The sequence below is a fragment of the Scyliorhinus canicula genome, chromosome 17, assembly GCF_902713615.1.
Source record: "Scyliorhinus canicula chromosome 17, sScyCan1.1, whole genome shotgun sequence".
In the NCBI taxonomy this organism is placed as follows: Eukaryota; Metazoa; Chordata; class Chondrichthyes; order Carcharhiniformes; family Scyliorhinidae; genus Scyliorhinus; species Scyliorhinus canicula.
In genome coordinates, this window is record NC_052162.1 from 122,588,054 (window position 1) to 122,608,733 (window position 20,680).

The 20,680-nt window shown below is 46.2% G+C and overlaps 2 long non-coding RNA genes across 2 annotated transcripts; one reads left to right on the top strand and one right to left on the bottom strand.

The window, feature by feature from the left end:
* Positions 1 to 4: 4 nt before the first annotated feature.
* LOC119951871 lies at positions 5 to 9,963 on the bottom strand. Its single transcript, XR_005457694.1, has 3 exons — positions 9,746 to 9,963; positions 9,434 to 9,581; positions 5 to 422 (listed from the first exon to the last, which is right to left on the bottom strand). It is a non-coding gene; the product is annotated as an uncharacterized LOC119951871 (long non-coding RNA).
* Positions 9,575 to 14,894, top strand: LOC119951880. The gene is made up of 3 exons (XR_005457703.1): positions 9,575 to 9,693; positions 10,052 to 10,198; positions 14,632 to 14,894. It is a non-coding gene; the product is annotated as an uncharacterized LOC119951880 (long non-coding RNA).
* Positions 14,895 to 20,680: the final 5,786 nt, after the last annotated feature.

Here is a 20,680-nt window from a genome sequence, read left to right on the forward strand (position 1 = left end):
TCTCCAGCTCTGATGGGGCTCTGAATCCCTTCCCACAGTCTCCACATTTCCACGGTTTCTCCATGTTTTGGGTCTCCTCGTGTCTCTCCAGGTTGGACAATCAGCTGAAGCCTCGTCCACACACAGAACAGGTGTACCGTCTCTCTCCGCTATGAATGGTGTGATGTTTTTTCAGACTACGTAACTGGTTTAAGCTCTTTCCACAGTCAGTGCTCTGGAACACTCTCACTCGGGTGTGTGTGTCTCGGTGCTTTTCCAGCCACACTGATGTTGAAAATATTTTGATGCTGACAGATCAAGGAAACATCTCTCCTTGTAGATTTAAAGGCCGATGATACTCAGATCCCAAGGTATCGAGTGACTCTGTAAAACCGAGACGTGACAATTGAGATTCCTGTCTGTAATTCCTCCTCTTGTAATATCTGTAAAAGGAGTTTACAAAAGTCAACACTCAGTACAGGATAGAAATTAAGAACAGAAAATTCTAGTTTCTATGGAACATTCCTTCCTCTCATTCCCCAATCCCTCGTCTCCAATATCTATTCCCCAAACCTAGTCTCCAGGAAGCGGACTCGGAGGGACGGAGTTTCGGAGCTGTGAGGACAAAAACCTTATCTCGGGGATTCACAGCCAAGTTTCCAGGGAGCGGACTCGGAGGGGCAGGGTATCGGAGCAGTGACTGTAGGAAGGATGAGCTAGCTGACCACTGCACCCTGGTACAGGAGGCCATTCAAGCAGGGGAAGGAAGTGGTAGTTGTCGGGGATTCTATAATTAGGGGAACTGATAACATCCTTTGGAAGCAGGACCGAGAGTCCCACAGGGTAAGTTGCCTGCCTGGTGCCAGGGTGAGGGGCATCTCTAACCGGCTTGAAAGGATATTGGAGAGGGAGGGGGAGGATCCAGTTGCTGTGGTCCACGTTGGGACAAACAACATCAGCAAGACTCGGAAAGAGGACCTGTTTGGGAATATCAGGAACTAGGAACAAAATTAAAGAACAGGTTCCCAACGGTTATAATCTCTGGATTATTACCTGAACCATGTGTAATTTGGCATAAGGATGAGAAAATTAGGGAAGTAAACACGTGGCTAAAGGAGTGGGGCGGGAAAGAGGGGTTCCATTTCATGGGGTACTGGCATCAGTATTGGGACAGGAGGGATCTGTACCATTAGGACGGTCTCCACCTGAACCGATCTGGGACCAGTGTCCACACGGAAAGGATAAATAGGGAGGTCGCAAGAACTTTAAACTAACAAATGGAGGGGGAGGGAAAGGCCCCAGGGGAATTCAACACAGTTCCAAAAACAAGCAGCAGGATGGTCTGGACTGGGTACCAAATATACCGGTTATAAAGTTTACAGGAGGGACAGAGAATATGGCAGATGGGGTGGAGTAGCCTTACTGATTAGAAATACTATCACCTCAATGGTGATTCAGCAGAGGGCAGCAGAGCAGAGCTACTGATCAACTGTTCTGGGGAAATTTGCATACGTGCAGTGCGGTCAGCCTAAGTTGAAGGTGAACCTGCGAAGGAGACCCAAGGAGTTTGAGTGAAGGCAAACATCCAGCAGAGGGCAGCAGAGCAGAGCTACTGATCAGCTGTTCTGGGGAAATTTGCATACGTGCAGTGCGGTCAGCCTAAGTTGAAGGAGACCCAAGGAGTTTGAGTGAAGGCAAACATCCAGCAGAGGGCAGCAGAGCAGAGCTACTGATCAGCTGTTCGGGGGAAATTTGCATACGTGCAGTGCGGTCAGCCTAAGTTGAAGGTGGTTTGTGGAGGGGCTGTTGTCAAATGACAGTTAAACCCGAAACACTTCGTGAGTGTTTCCACCCTACCTCCTCATCTAACCAACCCCCCCACCCCACGGTGGTTGGGAAGCGGGAGCAGGGGCCTGTCGTGAAGGTGAGTGAGTGCCTTTAAATTTGTTTACCTTTCAGCGGGAGCAGGGTTTGAGGTAATATCAGGTAAGCTCTTCCTTTCTTTTTCTTTTTCTTGTTTTTTTTTAAATCTAGAGGTGATGTCAGGGAAGGCAGTACAATGCTCCTCCTGCAGAATGTTTGAGGTGAGGGACGCCGTCAGTGTCCCTGCTGATTTCATCTGTGGGAAGTGCACCCAACTCCAGCTCCTCAAAAACCGTGTTAGGGACCTGGAGCTTGAGCTGGATGAACTTCGGATCATTCGGGAGGCAGAGGGGGTCATAGATAGGAGCTTCAGGGAAGTATTTACACCAAGGATTGGAGATAGATGGGTAACTGTAAGAGGGACTGGGAAGAAGCAGTCAGTGCAGGGACCCCCTGTGGTCGTTCCCCTGAGTAACAAGTATACCGTTTTGGATACTTGTGGGGGGGACGACTTACCAGGGGTAAGCCATGGGGTATGGGCCTCTGGCACGGAGTCTGTCCCTGTTGCTCAGAAGGGAAGGGGGGAAAGGAGTAGAACATTAGTAATTGGGGACTCAATAGTCAGGGGCACAGATAGGAGATTTTGTGGGAGCGAGAGAGACTCACGTTTGGTATGTTGCCTCCCAGGTGCAAGGGTACGTGATGTCTCGGATCGTGTTTTCCGGGTCCTTAAGGGGAGGGGGAGCAGCCCCAAGTCGTAGTCCACATTGGCACTAACAACATAGGTAGGAAAGGGGACAAGGATGTCAGGCAGGCCTTTAGGGAGCTAGGATGGAAACTCAGAGCGAGAACAAACAGAGTTGTTATCTCTAGGTTGTTGCCCATGCCACGTGATAGTGAGATGAGGAATAGGGACAGAGAGCAATTAAACACGTGGCTACAGGGATGGTGCAGGCGGGAGGGATTCAGATTTCTGGATAACTGGGGCTCTTTCTGGGGAAGGTGGGACCTCTATAGACAGGATGGTCTACATCTGAACCTGAGGGGCACCAATATCCTGGGGGGGAGATTTGTTAGTGCTCTTTGGGGGGGTTTAAACTAATTCAGCAGGGGCATGGGAACCTGGATTGTAGTTTTGGGGTACGGGAGATTGAGAGTATAGAGGTCAGGAGCACAGATTTGACTTCGCAGGAGGGAGCCAGTGTTCAGGTAGGTGGTTTGAAGTGTGTCTACTTCAATGCCAGGAGTATACGAAATAAGGTAGGGGAACTGGCAGCATGGGTTGGTACCTGGGACTTCGATGTTGTGGCCATTTCAGAGACATGGATAGAGCAGGGACAGGAATAGTTGTTGCAGGTTCCGGGGTTTAGGTGTTTTAGTAAGCTCAGAGAAGGGGGCAAAAGAGGGGGAGGTGTGGCGCTGCTAGTCAAGGACAGTATTACGGTGGCGGAAAGGATGCTAGATGGGGACTCTTCTTCCGAGGTAGTATGGGCTGAGGTTAGAAACAGGAAAGGAGAGGTCACCCTGTTGGGAGTTTTCTATAGGCCACCTAATAGTTCTAGGGATGTAGAGGAAAGGATGGCGAAGATGATTCTGGAAAAGAGCGAAAGTAACAGGGTAGTTGTTATGGGAGACTTTAACTTTCCAAATATTGACTGGAAAAGATATAGTTCGAGTACATTAGATGGGTCGTTCTTTGTACAATGTGTGCAGGAGGGTTTCCTGACACAATATGTTGACAGGCCAACAAGAGGCGAGGCCACATTGGATTTGGTTTTGGGTAATGAACCAGGCCAGGTGTTAGATCTGGAGGTAGGTGAGCACTTTGGAAACAGTGACCACAATTCGGTGACCTTTACGTTAGTGATGGAAAGGGATAAGTATACCCCGCAGGGCAAGGGTTATAGCTGGGGGAAGGGCAATTATGATGCCATTAGACATGACTTAGGATGTGTAGGTTGGAGAAGTAGGCTGCAAGGGTTGGGCACACTGGATATGTGGAGCTTGTTCAAGGAACAGCTATTGCATGTTCTTGATAAGTACGTACCAGTCAGGCAGGGAGGAAGGGGTCAAGCGAGGGAACCGTGGTTTACCAAAGAAGTGGAATCTCTTGTTAAGAGGAAGAAGGAGGCCTATGTGAAGATGAGGCGTGAAGTTTCAGTTGGGGCGCTTGATAGTTACAAGGAAGCGAGGAAGGATCTAGAGAGAGCTAAGACGAGCAAGGAGGGGACATGAGAAGTCTTTGGCAGGTAGGATCAAGGAAAACCCAAAAGCTTTCTATAGGTATGTCAGGAATAAAAGAATGACTAGGGTAAGAGTAGGGCCAGTCAAGGACAGTGGTGGGAAGTTGTGTGTGGAGGCTGAGGAGATAAGCGAGATACTAAATGAATACTTTTCGTCAGTATTCACTCAAGAAAAAGATAATATTGTGGAGGAGAATGCTGAGACCCAGGCTATTGGAATAGATGGCATTGAGGTGCGTAGGGAAGAAGTGTTGGCATATTCTGGACAAGGTGAAAATAGATAAGTCCCCGGGGCCTGATGGGATTTATCCTAGGATTCTCTGGGAAGCCAGGGAAGAGATTGCTGAGCCTTTGGCTTTGATTTTTAGGTCATCATTGGCTACAGGAATAGTGCCAGAGGACTGGAGGATAGCAAATGTGGTCCCTTTGTTCAAGAAGGGGAGTAGAGATAACCCCGGTAACTATAGGCCGGTGAGCCTAACGTCTGTGGTGGGTAAAGTCTTGGAGAGGATTATAAAAGATACGATTTATAATCATCTAGATAGGAATAATATGATTAGGGATAGTCAGCATGGTTTTGTGAAGGGTAGGTCATGCCTCACAAACCTTATCGAGTTCTTTGAGAAGGTGACTGAACAGGTAGACGAGGGTAGAGCAGTTGATGTGGTGTATATGGATTTCAGTAAAGCGTTTGATAAGGTTCCCCACGGTCGGCTATTGCAGAAAATACGGAGGCTGGGGATTGAGGGTGATTTAGAGATGTGGATCAGACATTGGCTAGTTGAAAGAAGACAGAGAGTGGTAGTTGATGGGAAATGTTCAGAATGGAGTTCAGTTACAAGTGGCGTACCACAAGGATCTGTTCTGGGGCCGTTGCTGTTTGTCATTTTTATAAATGACCTAGAGGAGGGCGCAGAAGGATGGGTGAGTAAATTTGCAGACGACACTAAAGTCGGTGGAGTTGTAGACAGTGCGGAAGGATGTTGCAGGTTACAGAGGGACATAGATAAGCTGCAGAGCTGGGCTGAGAGGTGGCAAATGGAGTTTAATGTGGAGAAGTGTGAGGTGATTCACTTTGGAAAGAATAACAGGAATGCGGAATATTTGGCTAATGGTAAAATTCTTGGTAGTGTGGATGAGCAGAGGGATCTCGATGTCCATGTACATAGATCCCTGAAAGTTGCCACCCAGGTTGATAGGGTTGTGAAGAAGGCCTATGGTGTGTTGGCCTTTATTGGTAGAGGGATTGAGTTCCGGAGCCATGAGGTCATGTTGCAGTTGTACAAAACTCTAGTACGGCTGCATTTGGAGTATTGCGTACAGTTCTGATCGCCTCATTATAGGAAGGACGTGGAAGCTTTGGAACGGGTACAGAGGAGATTTACCAGGATGTTGCCAGGTATGGAGGGAAAATCTAATGAGGAAAGGCTGATGGACTTGAGGTTGTTTTCGTTAGAGAGAAGAAGGTTAAGAGGTGACTTAATAGAGGCATACAAAATGATCAGAGGGTTAGATAGGGTGGACAGCGAGAGCCTTCTGCCGCGGATGAAGGTGGCTAGCACGAGGGGACATAGCCTTAAATTGAGGGGTAATAGATATAGGACAGAGGTCAGAGGTGGGTTTTTTTACGCAAAGAGTGGTGAGGCCGTGGAATGCCCTACCTGCAACAGTAGTGAACTCGCCAACATTGAGGGCATTTAAAAGTTTATTGGATAAGCATATGGATGATAAGGGCATAGTGTAGGTTAGATGGCCTTTAGTTTTTTTCCATGTCGGTGCAACATCGAGGGCCGAAGGGCCTGTACTGCGCTGTATCGTTCTATGTTCTATGTTCTATGGTGAGGGTTGGATTTGTTTATTGTCACGTGTACCGAGATACAGTGAAATGTATTGTTCTGCGTACAGTTCAGACAGATCATTCCATACATGAGAACAATACATAGGGCAAATAGAAACACACAAGGCACCTTCTCCTCCTCCAAAATAGCCCTGTAAACCGCCAATACTACCCCTTCCCCAGTCCCCCTGTCGTCAGCACCTCCTCCAGCAATGTGGAAGCCGGCTCAACTGGGAAGCTCTGTTTCTCCTTTCTGGCAAAGTCTTGAACCTGCATACATCTAAATATTTCCCCCTGCTCCAGCCCATACTTCACTCCCAGCTCCTTCAATCCTGCAAAACGCCCCCCAAGAAATAAACCTTTTCGTGTCCTAATTCCTTTCCAATTCCATCTCCAAAAATTTCCATCCCACTTCTCTGGCTCAAATCTATGGTTATCCTCTCCTTTTTTAAGGAGAAAGTCAACATCGCTTTATTGCAGGAAACTCACCTGGATGTGGAACACTTTAAATTGAGGTGGGATTGAGTGGGGCAGGTTTTTTTGCCTCCTTTTCATCAAGTAGCAGGGATGTGGCAATCCTTATTAATGAAAATATCACTTTTCAGATTAAAACCGCACCAAGGACAAAGGAGGTGGATATGTGATCATTAGAGGTTCGGTGCATGGAGATGCTGTTTCAATAATAATGTTTATGGATCCCCGAATTACTCCCCGGAGTTCATTACAAAGGTCTTTGTGGATTTTGCAGAGTTAGCTTCAACTAACTCTTTTGCGGTTGGTGACTTCAACTGTCTCTTAAATCCGCTGGTAGATAAGCTCCCGGTTACCAGGAACCCTACCCCCCACCCCATGCTGCAAGCTAGGGAGTTGGCCTTTACTTGTGAGGAGGTGGGTTAAGTGGATGTTTGGAGAGCTTTGCACCCGAGGGGACGGAGATTTTACCTTCTTTCCAGCCCCACATCAATGTCAGACTAGAATCAACAACATTTTTATCTCAAGGACGATCCTACACCTGGTGTCCTCTTGCACCGTAGTGACCATCGATTGTGGACCATCCCCCTGTTTCTCTGGAATTCTACTCGAGGGTTCACCCCCAGGTCGAGAATGTGGAGGTTTGCTGCCTCTTTGATCAGAGATACTTCATATACTGAGCATTTTAAGAACGAGTTGGAGTTCTTCCTTTGGGTGAACTCGACCCCTGGTATTCCCCCCACCATTTTATGGGAGACATGTAAAGTTTATGCTCGGATGCTGAAGAACCAGCAACGTCTGGGGGTATGTTTCACGAAGGCCGAGCAGAATTATAAGGAGATCTCGAATAAGCTATTGCTGAAGGAGGTTAATGCAGCAAGAGTGGCTTTGGACTCCCTATTGATGCAGCAGGTCGAGAAAGGTTTGCGAGGCAGACATTGTACGAGTTTGGGAATAAACCGAGCAAATACTTGACCTGTTTGCCAAAGAAAAAGGCCGACATTGGAACAATTCCCTCTGTGCGGCTTGGGGGAGGGAAAAGGGTTGTGAGGACAGAGGAGATAAACAGGGATTTGGGGAATTCTATGCAGGATTATAAAGTCGCTGGAGTCTGGTGATGTGTTGGTGGATATGGGGTATGTATTCTCTTCCCTGAAGCTTCCGGAAGTCTCAGAAAGCCAGTGTGAGCCTCTTAATGCTCCCCTTTCTAGGTAGAGGTCTCAAAGGCCATGAAGGAACTGCAGCCGGGTAAAGCACCGGGACCGCATGGCTGTGGGTGTGAGATTTGTCAGGGGCTTAAGGATTTGTCGTTGGACCCATTGATGGGTCTGTATTGTCACTCTTTTGACGCAGGGATGCTGCCATCGACTCTTCGGGAGGCTACTATCTCTTTGATTCTGAAGGACCCAGGGGAGTGTGCCTCTTATTGGCCAATATCTCTTTTGGATCTTGACTTCAAATTACAATCGAAAGTTTTGGCGAAAAGCCTGGAGGACATCCTTCCAACAATCGTGCGGGGGAGGGGGGAAACCAGACTGGGTTTATAAGGGTGAAGACTTTCCAGTAACAATGTCTGAAGGTTGCTGAATGTGATTCAGGCTTTTCAGAAATACACAGTGGATGGGCTGGTGAAGTCGTTCGATGCAAAGAAGGCTTTCACTCGAATTGAATTATCTGGTGCATATGGTTCGAGGCTTCGGATTGGGTGAGGATTATATCGCGTGGATTCAATTGTCAGATGAAGGGTAAAGTCACCAAGGTCCCAGATGACCACAGGCTGCTTTCCCCTTTGAGGGGTATAACTGACTGGTGATGATTTAACCTGAAGATCAACACACCTAAGGCAAGAGACAAGGTTGAGAAAGTGGTGCCTTCATGAAAAACCTCAGCTGGGAATTGAAGCCTTGCTCTGCATCACGAACCAGCTGTCCAAACAACTGAGCTAAACCGGCCCCTGTTATACTGCAGGCTGGCCAGGGCTCATGGATGGTTTATTGCAGGGGTGTCAAACTCAAATACACCGTGGGCCAAAATTTAAAAATCGGGACAAGTCGAGGGCCGGACTGGTTTAATGTTTATTTGCAAAACTTATTGAAATGAACTTATTGAACCTGGAACTAATAAAGCTTAGGTTATTGCCTATAAAAACAACATTAAATATTAAATAAATAAAAAAATTAGTTGCATTTATTTCTTATTGCTTTATCTGGAGCTTTTCCAGAGTAATTTCTAATGAAAACATTTTTCCACAGGCCAACACTTTGTGATTCACACTATACCTGAATAAACTCGGCATCAGCCATATCATACGCCATAGGCGCTTCAATTGCTGGGGCCAGCTTTAATAGTAATTAGATATTATTAGGGCAGCACGGTGGCCTAGTGGTTAGCACAACCGCCTCACGGCGCTGAGGTCCCAGGTTCGATCCCGGTTCTGGGTCACTGTCCTTGTGGAGTTTGCATGTTCTCCCCGTGTCTGCGTGGGTTTCGCTCCCACAACCCAAAAATGTGCAGAGTAGGTGGATTGGCCACGCTAAATTGCCCCTTAATTAGAAAAAATAATTGGCTAATCTAAATTTTTTTAAAAAGTAATTAGATATTATCTCACGGGCCAAAGATAATTCCACCGCGGGCCGGATTTGGCCCGCGGGCCTTGAGTTTGACATATATGGTTTATTGTATTTGAGCTTCAGAGAGTCCCAACAAATAAATGTGTCAAGCTGAGGGAGCAAAGGATGTCAATGTCTTTAAGAGAGAGAGACCTGGGCCAAGCTTTCCAGAGTCTGTACCCTCCCTGGATTCACGTCCTTTCCCTTCAGTTGCTGCCGGTAAGCCCCTGCCAGCTAGCTCCGCCCACAGGGAGCTGTATAATTATTCGTCAGCTTCACTGAGATGCATTCTACAGCTGCTGTCGGAGGAATGACATCGCACTGTAATAAAGCCTCTCTTGTACTTCTCTCGAGTCTTTGAGTACATTTGTTAGCGCCACAAGAATGAGAAAAGAAATGGAAAGGGGGAGAAAAGAAAGTGTTTTACTCACAGATGTTGGAGACGGAAGGACGTTTCAGTTTGTGTGAAGCTCAATCTTCATTCTCACACAGCCCGGGCTGATTGGCGGAAGGACCACGGCTTCCAGTCATCACTTCCTGAATAAATGGAACCACATTATCTGTCCTCCAGCACCGCTCCTGTGACCAGAGAAGATTTGAAAATTGTCAGAGCCTCTACAATCTCCTCCCTTGCCTCCCACAGCAGCCTGGGATACATCTCATTTTGGCCTGAGGATTTAAACAATTGAAGGTGAGAATGAGAAAATAAACGGAAAAGGGAGAAAAGAAAGTGTTTTACTCACAGATGTTGGAGACAGGAGGAGATTTCAGTCTGTGTGAAGCTCAATCTTCACTCAGAGACAGGAGCAACAGCTTTGCTGGGCAGACAGTGGAGGAAGCTCCGGCAACCGGAACCAGTGAGATTGTTCCCAATGAGTCCGTGTGCTGGGCGGTCATTGTGACGTCACAATGACGCCGTGCCTGAATCATCCAATAAGAATTACTCTGCTGCGTGCTGATGTCTCCGGGTTCCTGTGCGAAGGCGGGGCGCGCGGACCCGGGAGCCCCGCCCCCAGTAATTGTGTCCCCTCTTCCTGCACCTCCTCGAGACAAGGTTTCCTGAGATGTTGACCAATGGGAATATGCTGACAACCGGAAGGACTTTTGTGCTCCAACCAATCGAAGCGCGAGCCTTGTGTTAATGAAGATTGAGCTTCACGTAGACGGACACTTTCTCCTGTCTCCAATATCTATGAGTAAAACACTTTCTTTTCTCCCCTTTCCATTTATTTTCTCATTCTCACCTTCAATTGGTCACTTGCAGCAACTGAAGGGAAAGGAAGTGAATCCAGGGAGGTTGCAGACTCTGGAAAGCTTGGCCCAGGTCTCTCTCTCTCTCTCTCTCTCTCTTAAAGACATTGACATCCTTTGCTCCCTCAGCTTGACACATTTATTTGTCTGGTTAAAAGGATGGCCTCTTTCCTAATGTTCACAATTAAAGGGCAGGTTTCCCCAGGAGATTGCTGACATTTAAGGAAACGGTAAATTAATATAGGACAGAAATATGTCTAGTGTTCTTGTATGGTACAGATTAGATATATTATTTATGGTTCTGTAATATAGGAACATAGGAATTCAGAGCAGAAGGCAATTCAGCGCCTCAAGCCTGCTCTGCCAATCAATCAGGTCATGGCTGATTTCTTCCTGGTCGCAAATCCACCTCCATACCTGTTCCCATATCCTTGAACAGGTTTTTAAAATCAGAAATATGTCTATCTCCTTTAAACCATTTAATGACTCAAACTCTACCTCACTATGTGGCAGCGAGTTCCACAAATTCATCACCCTCTGTGAGAAGCAGGTCACCAAGAAGAAAGAAAAGTACAGCACAGGAACACGACCTTCGGCCCTCCAAGCCTGTGCCGACCATGCTGCCCGTCTAAACTAAAACCTTCTACATTTCCATATCCGTATCCCTCTATTCCTATCCTATTCATGTATTTGTGAAGACACCCCTTAAACGTTACTGTCATACCTGCTTCAACCAGCATCTCCGGCAGAGAGTTCCAGGCATCCACCACCCTCTATGTAAAAAAAAAAAGCTTCCCTCGCACATTTCCTCTAAACTTTGCCCCTCGTGCCTTCAACCTATGTCCCCAAGTAATTGACTCTTCCACCCTGGGAAAAAGCTTCTGACTATCCATTCTGTCCATGCCCCTCATAAGTTTGTAGACTTCTATTAGGTCGCCCCTCAACCTTCATCGTTTCAGTGAGAACAAACCGCATTTATTAAACCTCTCCTCATCGCTAATGCCCTCCATACCAGGCTACATCCTGGTAAACCTCCTTTGTACCCTCACCAAAGCCTCCACATCCTCTGGTCATGTGGCAACCAGAATTGAACACTATATCCCAAGTGTGGCAGCTAAGGTTCTCTTAAGCTGCAACATGACTTGCCAATTTTTATACTCCATGCCCTGGTCGATGAAGGCAAGCATGCCATATGCCTTCTTGACTACCTTATCCCCTGCATTGCCATTTTCAGTGATCTGTGGACCTGTACACCCAAATCCTGCTGCCTATCAATACTCTTTAAGGGTTCTCCCATTTACTGTACATTTCCCACCTGTATTAGACCTTCCAAAATGCATTAGCTTATATTTGTCTGGATTAAACTCAATCTGCCATTTCTCCACCCAAGTCTCAAACCGACCTATATCCTGCTGTAATCTCTGACATCACTATCCGCAATTCCACCAAACTTGTGTCGTCCGCAAACTTACTAATCAGACAGGTTACATTTTCCTCCAGATCACTTACAAACATCAAAGGCTTTGTGGAAAAGCACTCTTCCACTGCTACCCTCTGTCTTCTATGACCGAGCCAGTTCTGTACCCATCTTGCCAGCTCACCTCTGATTCCACGTGACTTCATCTTCTGTACCACTCTGACATGGGGGATCTTGTCAAAGGCCTTACTGAAGTCCATGTGGAAAACATCCACTGCCCTACTTTCATCAATCATCTTTGTCACTTACTCAAAAAACTCAATCAAGTTAGTGAGACACGCCCTCCCATTCACAAAACCATGCTGCGTCTCACTAATACCTCCATTTGCTTCCAAATGAGAATACATTCTGTATCAAAGAATCCTCTCCAATAATTTCCCTCCCTATGACATAATTTCATGGATTAATCTTGCTAATCTTCTTAAACAAAGGAACAACATTAGCTATTCTCCGCCCCTCTGGGACCTCACCTGTAGGTAGTGAGGATACAAAAATTACAAAGATTGCATCTCAGTTCTAAATCTACCATCTCTCAACCTATATCTGTGACCTCTCGCTCTAGATTGCCCCACAAGGGGAAACATTGGTCTATGTTTACTTTATCAATCCCTTTTAGTATTTTATACACCTGGATCAGATCCCCTCTCGTCCTTCTAAACGCCAGCAAGTACAAGTCCAAAATGTTTATTCTCTCCTCATACGTCAACCCTTTCATCCCCAAAATCAATCATGTGAACCTCCTCTGAACTGCCTCCAATGCCACCACATCCTTCCTCAAATAAGGAGACCAAAACTGGACACAATACTCCAGATGTGGTCTCACCAACACCCTATTCAATTGCAACAACACTTCTCTACTTTTATACTCCAGTCCTTTTGCAATAAACGCTAACATTCCATCTGCCTTTTTAATTACTGGCGTAATTTCCTGGATTAATCTTGCTACCATTCTTAAACAAAGGAACACGTTAACTATTCTCCGTCCCTGCATATTGACTTTCTGCGATTCATGAAGAAAAACACCCAGATCCCTCTGCCCAAATGCATTTTGAATCTGATTTCCATTTAGACAATAATTTGCCTTTCTATTTTTTTGGCTAAAATGGACAACCTCACACTTATCCACATTAAACTCCATCTGCCAATGTTTGGTCCAATTTCCGTACCCTATCTATATCCATCTGTAAAATCTTTATCTCCTCTTCACTGCACCCCGATTCTACATCAGCGGCAGCACAGTCTCCAGAATGGAGAATGCAGCTAAGTATCTGCTTATTGACTTCATCAAAACACCTCCAGGTGAATTCTCCGCCGGTGGGATTGTGTCGGCAGCATATCCCGGCCCGCAGGCTTCCCGGCAGCATGGGGTGGCTACAATGGGAAATCCCATTGGCCAGCACTGGGAATGGAGAGCCCTACTGCTGAGAAACACGCGACTGGGGAGGCGGAGAATTCACCCCCTCAGATACCGGCCGGAATTCTCCGGGATGGCTTCAATGGGAAATCCCAGAGACAAGCAGCGGGAAGAAAGAATCCCACTGCCCGTGAATGGCGCTGCCGAGGAACACGAGACTGGGGCACTGGAGCATCCAGCCCATTGAACACCTCGAATAAATCCCCCAATCGTTCCAGCTCGAAGAAGAATAATCCAACCTTCTCGAGTTTGTCCACAAAACAGAAGTCCCTCATTCCTTTTCTATATTTTGGATCATGTTCTGCCAACACATTGAGGAAATGAAACCTCACTTGTGATAAAATCCAGAGGGCCGGATCCTGAAGAGGTTCATACTGAGCATCAAGGGACCTGACTCAGGTCACTGCATTCAACAAATGGCTGAGGAGGAACAAGTTCTCAATAGTTAATGAGCAGCTAAAGGTGGATAGACGGGTGGGGTAATTACTTCTGCCTGTTTACAGTAGGGCTGTAAACCTATAAAGATAGCGCAGTGTGAGAGACAAACAGTGATCTACACTGTTGGGCCTTAACCCAGCCTCAGTTGGGTATCAGAGCAGGCAACTAAAAACAGCTGCTCCCTTCTCTGCTGCCCACACAGATAATTTACAATAATCACTGACCTCTCACCCCATGCTCATCCCTGCATCTGAGAGAGGTGATTGGATCTTAGACCCTTGAGCCTTGACAGAAAACCAGACATGTTCTCTCACTGATTTGCAATGTTTATTGCCTGAAATTAACAATTGAGATAAAATACATTTATTATTATTTCCAGTTGTGTAATATTGTGCTGTAGCTATGTTATATATTTCCAGTCATCTCTTGCCTCAGAGGGTGGTAGTCTCTGGATTTCTCTTCCACAGATACCAGTGGGGTCTGGGGGTCACTGAATATATTCACCGCTGAGTTGGACAGATTTCTGATTGACCAGGGAGTCGAGGGTTATGGGGAACCAGCATGAAAATGGAGCGAAAGCTGAGACGAGGAGGGATTTCCTCACTCAAGAATATGGAGAATTCTCTCCCTCAGAGGATTGTGGAGTCATCAAGTATTTTCAGGGCAAAGATCAATGGGTTTCTAGATGATGAAGATAGCAAAGAATATGGAGGATAGTGTGAGAAAATGGTGCTGAGGTAGATCGGCCAATTATCTCAAATGGATGAGCAGGCTCAATGGGCCGAATGGCCGACTGCAGAATCTATTGTGTCCTGCACAGGAAGCAGTGAGCATGGATCTGTCAATCAGCCTGAATCAGCACCTTCAGGAGAATTGGGAGGGTGAATATTAGATACAGCAGAGTGAGAATGGAGGGAGAGTGTGTGGGATGGAGATTTACAGCTTTTGGGGAATGAGAGAGGAAAGAATGTTCCATAGAAATTAAAATAATCTGTTCTGAATTTCTATCCTGGACTGACAGTGATGAAATTTGTAAATTCCTTTTACAGGATATTAGAAGAGGAGGAATTATAGACAGAAATCTCAAACCAAACATTACATCAAAATCTGATAGTCACTCAACTCCACGGGTCTGGAATATTACCAGCCTTTGATACTTGGAGGAGAAATGTTTCCCTGGTCTGTTTGCTTCAGAGGTTTTAAACATCAGTGTGTCTGGAAAATCACCGAGACACAGACACCCGAGTGAGAGTGTTCCAGAGCACCGACTGTGGAAAGAGCTTTAACCAGTTGCACAGCCTGAATAAATACCATCACACCATTCACATCAGGGACAGACCGTACACGTGTTCTGTGTGTGGACGAGGCTTCAATTGATTATCCAACCTGGAGAGACATAAGGAGACCCAAAACATGGAGAAACCATGGAAATGTGAGGACTGTGGGAAGGGATTCAGATTCCCATCAGAGCTAGAGATTCATCGACGCATTCACACTGGGGAGAGACCATTCACCTGTTGTCAGTGTGGGAAGGGATTTGCTCAGTTAGCCAACCTGCAGATACACCAGCGAGTTCACCCTGGGGAGAAACCATTTACCTGCTCTCAGTGTGGGAAAGGATTCAGTCATTTATCCCACTTGCAGATACACTGGCGAGTTCACACTGGGGAGAAGCCATTCACCTGCTGTCAGTGTGGGAAGGGATTCAGTGAATCATCCAGCCTGAGGGTGCACCAACATGCTCACACAGGAGAGAAGCCATTCACCTGCTCTTTGTGTGGGAAGGCATTCAGTAGATCATCCAACCTGTGGATACACCAGAGAGTTCACACCGGGGACAGACCATTCACCTGTTCCCACTGTATGAAGGCATTCGGTGATCCATCCGCCCTGCGGAGACACCAACAAGTTCACAAGTGATTAAAGGGTCGATTCTGCTGTTATTATTTCTGTTCTCAATTACATCAATGGCTGGTGGCACAGTGGTTCGATCCCGGCCACGGGCCACTGTCTGTGTGGTGTTTGCACATTTTCCCCATGTCTGCGTGGGTCTCACCTCCACAAACCAAAGATGTGCAGTGTAGGTGGATTGGCTTATGCTCAATGACCCCTCAATTTTGGAAAAAAAAAGAATTGGGTACTTTAAATTAAAAACAATTACATCCAGGGCTGCATTTTGTTCTGACTGACATTTGGTCAATGGGGATGGTTAGAGGGTTTCTTTTTGCTCGACTGGCTGGTGTCGCGACTTTACCTCCGGTGGGCTGATGCTCTTTGAGCCTTGATGCAAATACCTGGTTTAAAATTTCACAAGGATTACAGGGTGTAAGGGTGGTTGGAAGTTTTTTTTCAATACATTTAGAGCACCCACAGACAGTGACCCGGGGCAGGGACAGGGTGTTTGGAAGTTAGATGATATTTAGTTTGCATTTCTGGGGGCGACATGGTGGCACAGTGGTTAGCACTGCTACCTCAAGGCCCGAGGACAGGGTTCGATTCCAGCCCCGGTCACTGTCCGTGTGGAGTTTGCACATTCTCCCCGTGTTTGCGTAGGTTTCACCCCCACAACCCAAAGATGTGCAGGTTAGGTGGATTGGTCACACTAAATTGCCCCTTAATTAGAGAAAATAGTTGGGTATTCTAAATTTATTTTAAAAGAAAAAAAATTAGATTACTGTATTAATTAGTCACCAGTCAGTACAGTAATAAGTAGTTTGTTTGACAGAAGGTTGTTCTGATAGTGCAACATTCACTCAGTGCTGGGATGAGGAGTGTTGTATGTCCTCAATCGAATTACAACTAATCAATCATGAATCAGTAGCTATAGTAAAAAACTGACTTTTATTAGTGTCAAAATGTAAAAGCTAAATTGCTGTGTATAAAGAATGTGCAATGAGGATAAATGTCCTGGCAAGAGAGATCTTCAAGGTCTGATTCGCCTCAACATTTGAAACTGTATGAATAAGGGATTGTATAGAATCAGATAAAGGGATAGTATGAAACAGTTCTATTGTATTCCTGTCTGAGATAATGAGAGAAGATGGTGTCCGTAATTGGGATCCAATTAAATTAATCCAGTGACCAAATTGACCAATGGTCATGTTACAACAGCCCAACTCTGACGTGAGGTAATGGTCACTTTGGGGATAAAAGTAGACGTTCTGAAGGTCTTACTTGCTGGCCAAGTACTGAAGATTCCGAGGTCGAGTTCCAAGGAAATTACTGTCAAAGTAGGATCCAGACTCCCGAGGCTGAATTCCACAAGAATTACTGTCAAAGAAGGAGCCAGAGAGGGTTACACTGCTACAGACTGATCACCCGCATGAAGTTGTAAACAGTCAATGTCTTAAAGTTGTTCAGTAAACGTTTACATTTAATAAACTTATTTTTCAATTTTCTATCCAGAGAATTCTGCCTTCACCTTAATTAATTAAAGTTGTGTCTGAACCAAAGTGAATTTATTAAATGGTATGTTGGCGATGACTGAAATCAATTAAGTTCCAGATAACTTGCATTTCTATAGCATCTTTTACAACCACAGGACGTTCCAAAGTGCTTTACAGCACTTTGTAGTGTAGTCACAGTTGTAATGTCAGAAATGCGGCAGCCAATTTATACACAGCAAGATCCCACACACAGCAATGTGATAATGAGCAGATTATGTGTTTTTAGTGATGTTGACTGAGGGATAAATATTGACCAGGACACCGGGGATAACTCCCCTGTTCTTCTTCAAAATAGTGGCTGTGGGAACTTTTACACCCACCTGAGAGGGGCAGACAGGGCCTCAGTTTAACATCTTATTTGAGAGAAGGCTGTTCTCACAGTGCAGCACTTCCTCAATGCTGGGACCAGGAATGTTGGATGTGATTTTTGTCCTTAGGTCCCTGGACTGGGATTTGATCCCACAACCTTCTGACTCAGAGGTGAGAGAGCTGCTCACTGAGCCATGGCTGACACTATAGACAATACAAAGTTAGAAATGGAAAGTTACCCTTCAAAACTCCCACCCTTTGCCTCCAGTGCCGAAATCTAATAATAAAACCCCAGAATAAATAACATTGATTTGGTTTTGTCTTCCCATTTGAGCCTTAGGCACTTTTCTGTCTCTATTGCTCGTGTCACTGACGGGCAGGACTGAATTTAGCTGAGAATAACGGGGCCTGTGCCCCAGTTGGGAAACTGCCATGTGCATCAGACGAATAGAGAGACCGGAAGTTGCTGGAGGACTGACTGGGAAATGGGTCTCCAACCAATTGTTATATGGGTCACTCAGAGCTAAAGAGAAACCCATCTCTTTGAATACATATACAGGGAAGAGGCTGAAATGAAATCTGTCCCTTTTAACCTGCACAAAAGGAGGAGATTTAGATTCACAGGGTGCGGGAGGAGTCCATTTGGCCCATCATGATCCTGCTATCTCTTTGGAAGGACTCACTGTTTCATCCAAATGCTCTATAGCAGTTCCGGATCACGGGAATTGGTGCTGAATGGCGCAACTGGCTTTTAGAATGCCGGCTGTTCCCCGTATACGTGCCCCCTGAGCAGTGTGCAGGCCCGGAGTCCAGCGGGGTAGAACGCGGCCTCCTGATGTCAGTGCGCTGACCCAGGAGCAGAATTTTTTAAAAATGGCTGGAGTCTTCTGTCTGGAGTGGTGGCAGACAGCAGGCCACACTGACATCACGTACTCTGGGCGCACGAGAGTGATTCTTCCATTTTGAGCTCCAGGGCCTCTGGTGAACAACCCATGAAGAAGAAGCTGCGAACAGGAACAAAGCAGCATAAAGATGATTACTTGAGGTATGTGTTATTTATTGTCCCACTGCAAATCAGGATTCAAAGTGCGTTATATGCAGGGAAGCACTGGGAAATGAAAGTTTAAAACCCTCAAAACTTTAACGACATTTGAAGATGATACATGGCGAGTTTGAGGATAAATCTCTTCATTTTTTTCAACGGATGCAGTGAGATCTTAAATCATCAGCTGAAGTCATTATCAGGAACATAACATTGAATAACAAAGCGAGTGAGATCGTGAGGACCAAGCAGGCTCACCTGTCACATTCAAGGTCAGTGAAAATGGTGGGTCGCAAAGGTCAGTCAGCAAGGGTCACATAGGTCAGCCGATGTGGCTCACAAAGATTGGCCGATGTGGGTCGCGAAGGTCAACCAGTTGGCAAAAATGGGTACTAGGTAAAAACTTTTGAAAAACACTGCCTTAGAGGGACTCACTTTCTGTTGAAGAGCCTGTCAACCCCTCTTACCCACTATCCTTAATGTGCATCAGTCTAATCAAGAAAAGTCAACGCAAATCAAATATTTTTCCCGATAAACGTTTATTAATGAGACCGAACATGGTTATAAAAAGGAATGAGTTGAGGCTCAAAAAGAGCCAGAGTAAAAAAATATTTACAATGTTCTGGACCCAAATGGTTTCTCTTTGGCTCCTTTAGCTGTTCCTGTGACTTCCCTCTTTGGGTGTAGGGCACATTCAGCCTGTTTGGGGGTCGATGACTATGGAAGCTCTACGTGTTTAGGTTTGGTGATGTCAGTATATTGTAGTTACTAAAAAGAGTGGTGATTCCATGGAGAATAGTTGGAGTCAGCCACTTTATCATAATTGGCTGTTAGACTTCACCTCATTAACATATTTGTGCAATTAATAATTTGTACTGCACATAAGCTCGGTGATGAAATATCTTCAATAGCATCTCCCTTTAAGTGTCAGATACTCTAACGTAGCTTTAGATTTGGATAACAGCTTCCAGGGCCACTGGATTTCTCGATGAACTTTCCAGCCAATGATGTACTTTCTGAAGTGTAGTCACTGTTGTGTAGGAAACGTGGCAGCAAATTTTGGCAAAACAAGATTGAAATATAGGAACAGGAGAATGCCATTCAGCTCTTTGAACCTGCTGCCCAATTCTATAAGATCATTGCTAATCTGGCTGAGATCTCAACTCCACTTTCCTGTCTCACCCCCATAACCCTTGTCTCCTTTGTCAATAATCTGTCTAACTCTGCCTTGAATATATTCAATGACCCAGCCCCACTGTTCTCTGATGAAGAGAATTCCACAGACTTAACACCCTCTGTGAGAAACACATTCTTCTCAATCTCCGTCTGAATGGTGGACCTCATATTGATAAACTGTGTCCCCTGGTTCTAGTCTCTCTCATATTTGGAAACATCCGCCTAATTTCCACCCTATTAAATCACCTCAGGATTGTAAATGTTTCTATAATATTACCTCTCCTTCCTCTGAACTCCAGTGGCTAAGGATGTAACATGTTCCACCTTTCTGCATAAGAGAAGCCCTTCATCCTGAGAATGAGTTGAGTGATCCTTCTCTGAGCTGCTGTTAACACAATTCAATTTTTGTGTTTCAAACAAAGGGGTGAACCTCCACCCCTTCCCCCACCTCATTTGCTGGGGCGACATGGAGTTAAACGCCACGCTGTGGGAGACGCTCAAGGCGGTAGTCGGTGGGGGGGGGGGGGGGGGGTGGTATCAATCGGGACACATTGGGGGGAAATGGAGCGGGAGGAGAGGGCTAGATTGGTGGAGGAGATTTTGAGGTTGGATAGGAGATACTCGAAGGAGCTGTTGAAGGAGGGTCAGAGGCTTCAGATGGAGTTTGGGTTTGTGCCTACAGGGAAGGCTGTGGGGCAGCTACGGAGGACCAGAGGGGCTGTGTATGAGTACAGGGAGAAGGCAAGTAGGATGCTGGCCCACCAGCTGAGGCGAGGGAGAACGGCAGAGTGAGGGATGATAAGGGAAAGGTGGTGATAGACCCTGACGTGTTATAGAAAACTCTGAGTCAGAGACCCTAGCTGGGGAGAAGGGGATGGGACGGATACTGGAGGAGTTAGAGTTTCCTAAACTAGAGGAGGGGCTGGGCCTGAGATTGGGGGTCCCGATTGGGTTGGGGGAGGTGATGGACGGTATGGGGGCGATGCAGGCAGGGAAGGCCCTGGGTCCAGACAGGTTCCTGATGGAGATTTAGAAAAAGTTTGGACCTGGGGCCACTGCTGGTGAGGGCGTATGAGCGAGGGAGCCGGTTGGGGGGCGGGGGGGCAGAGAGATTGAATGAGGAGA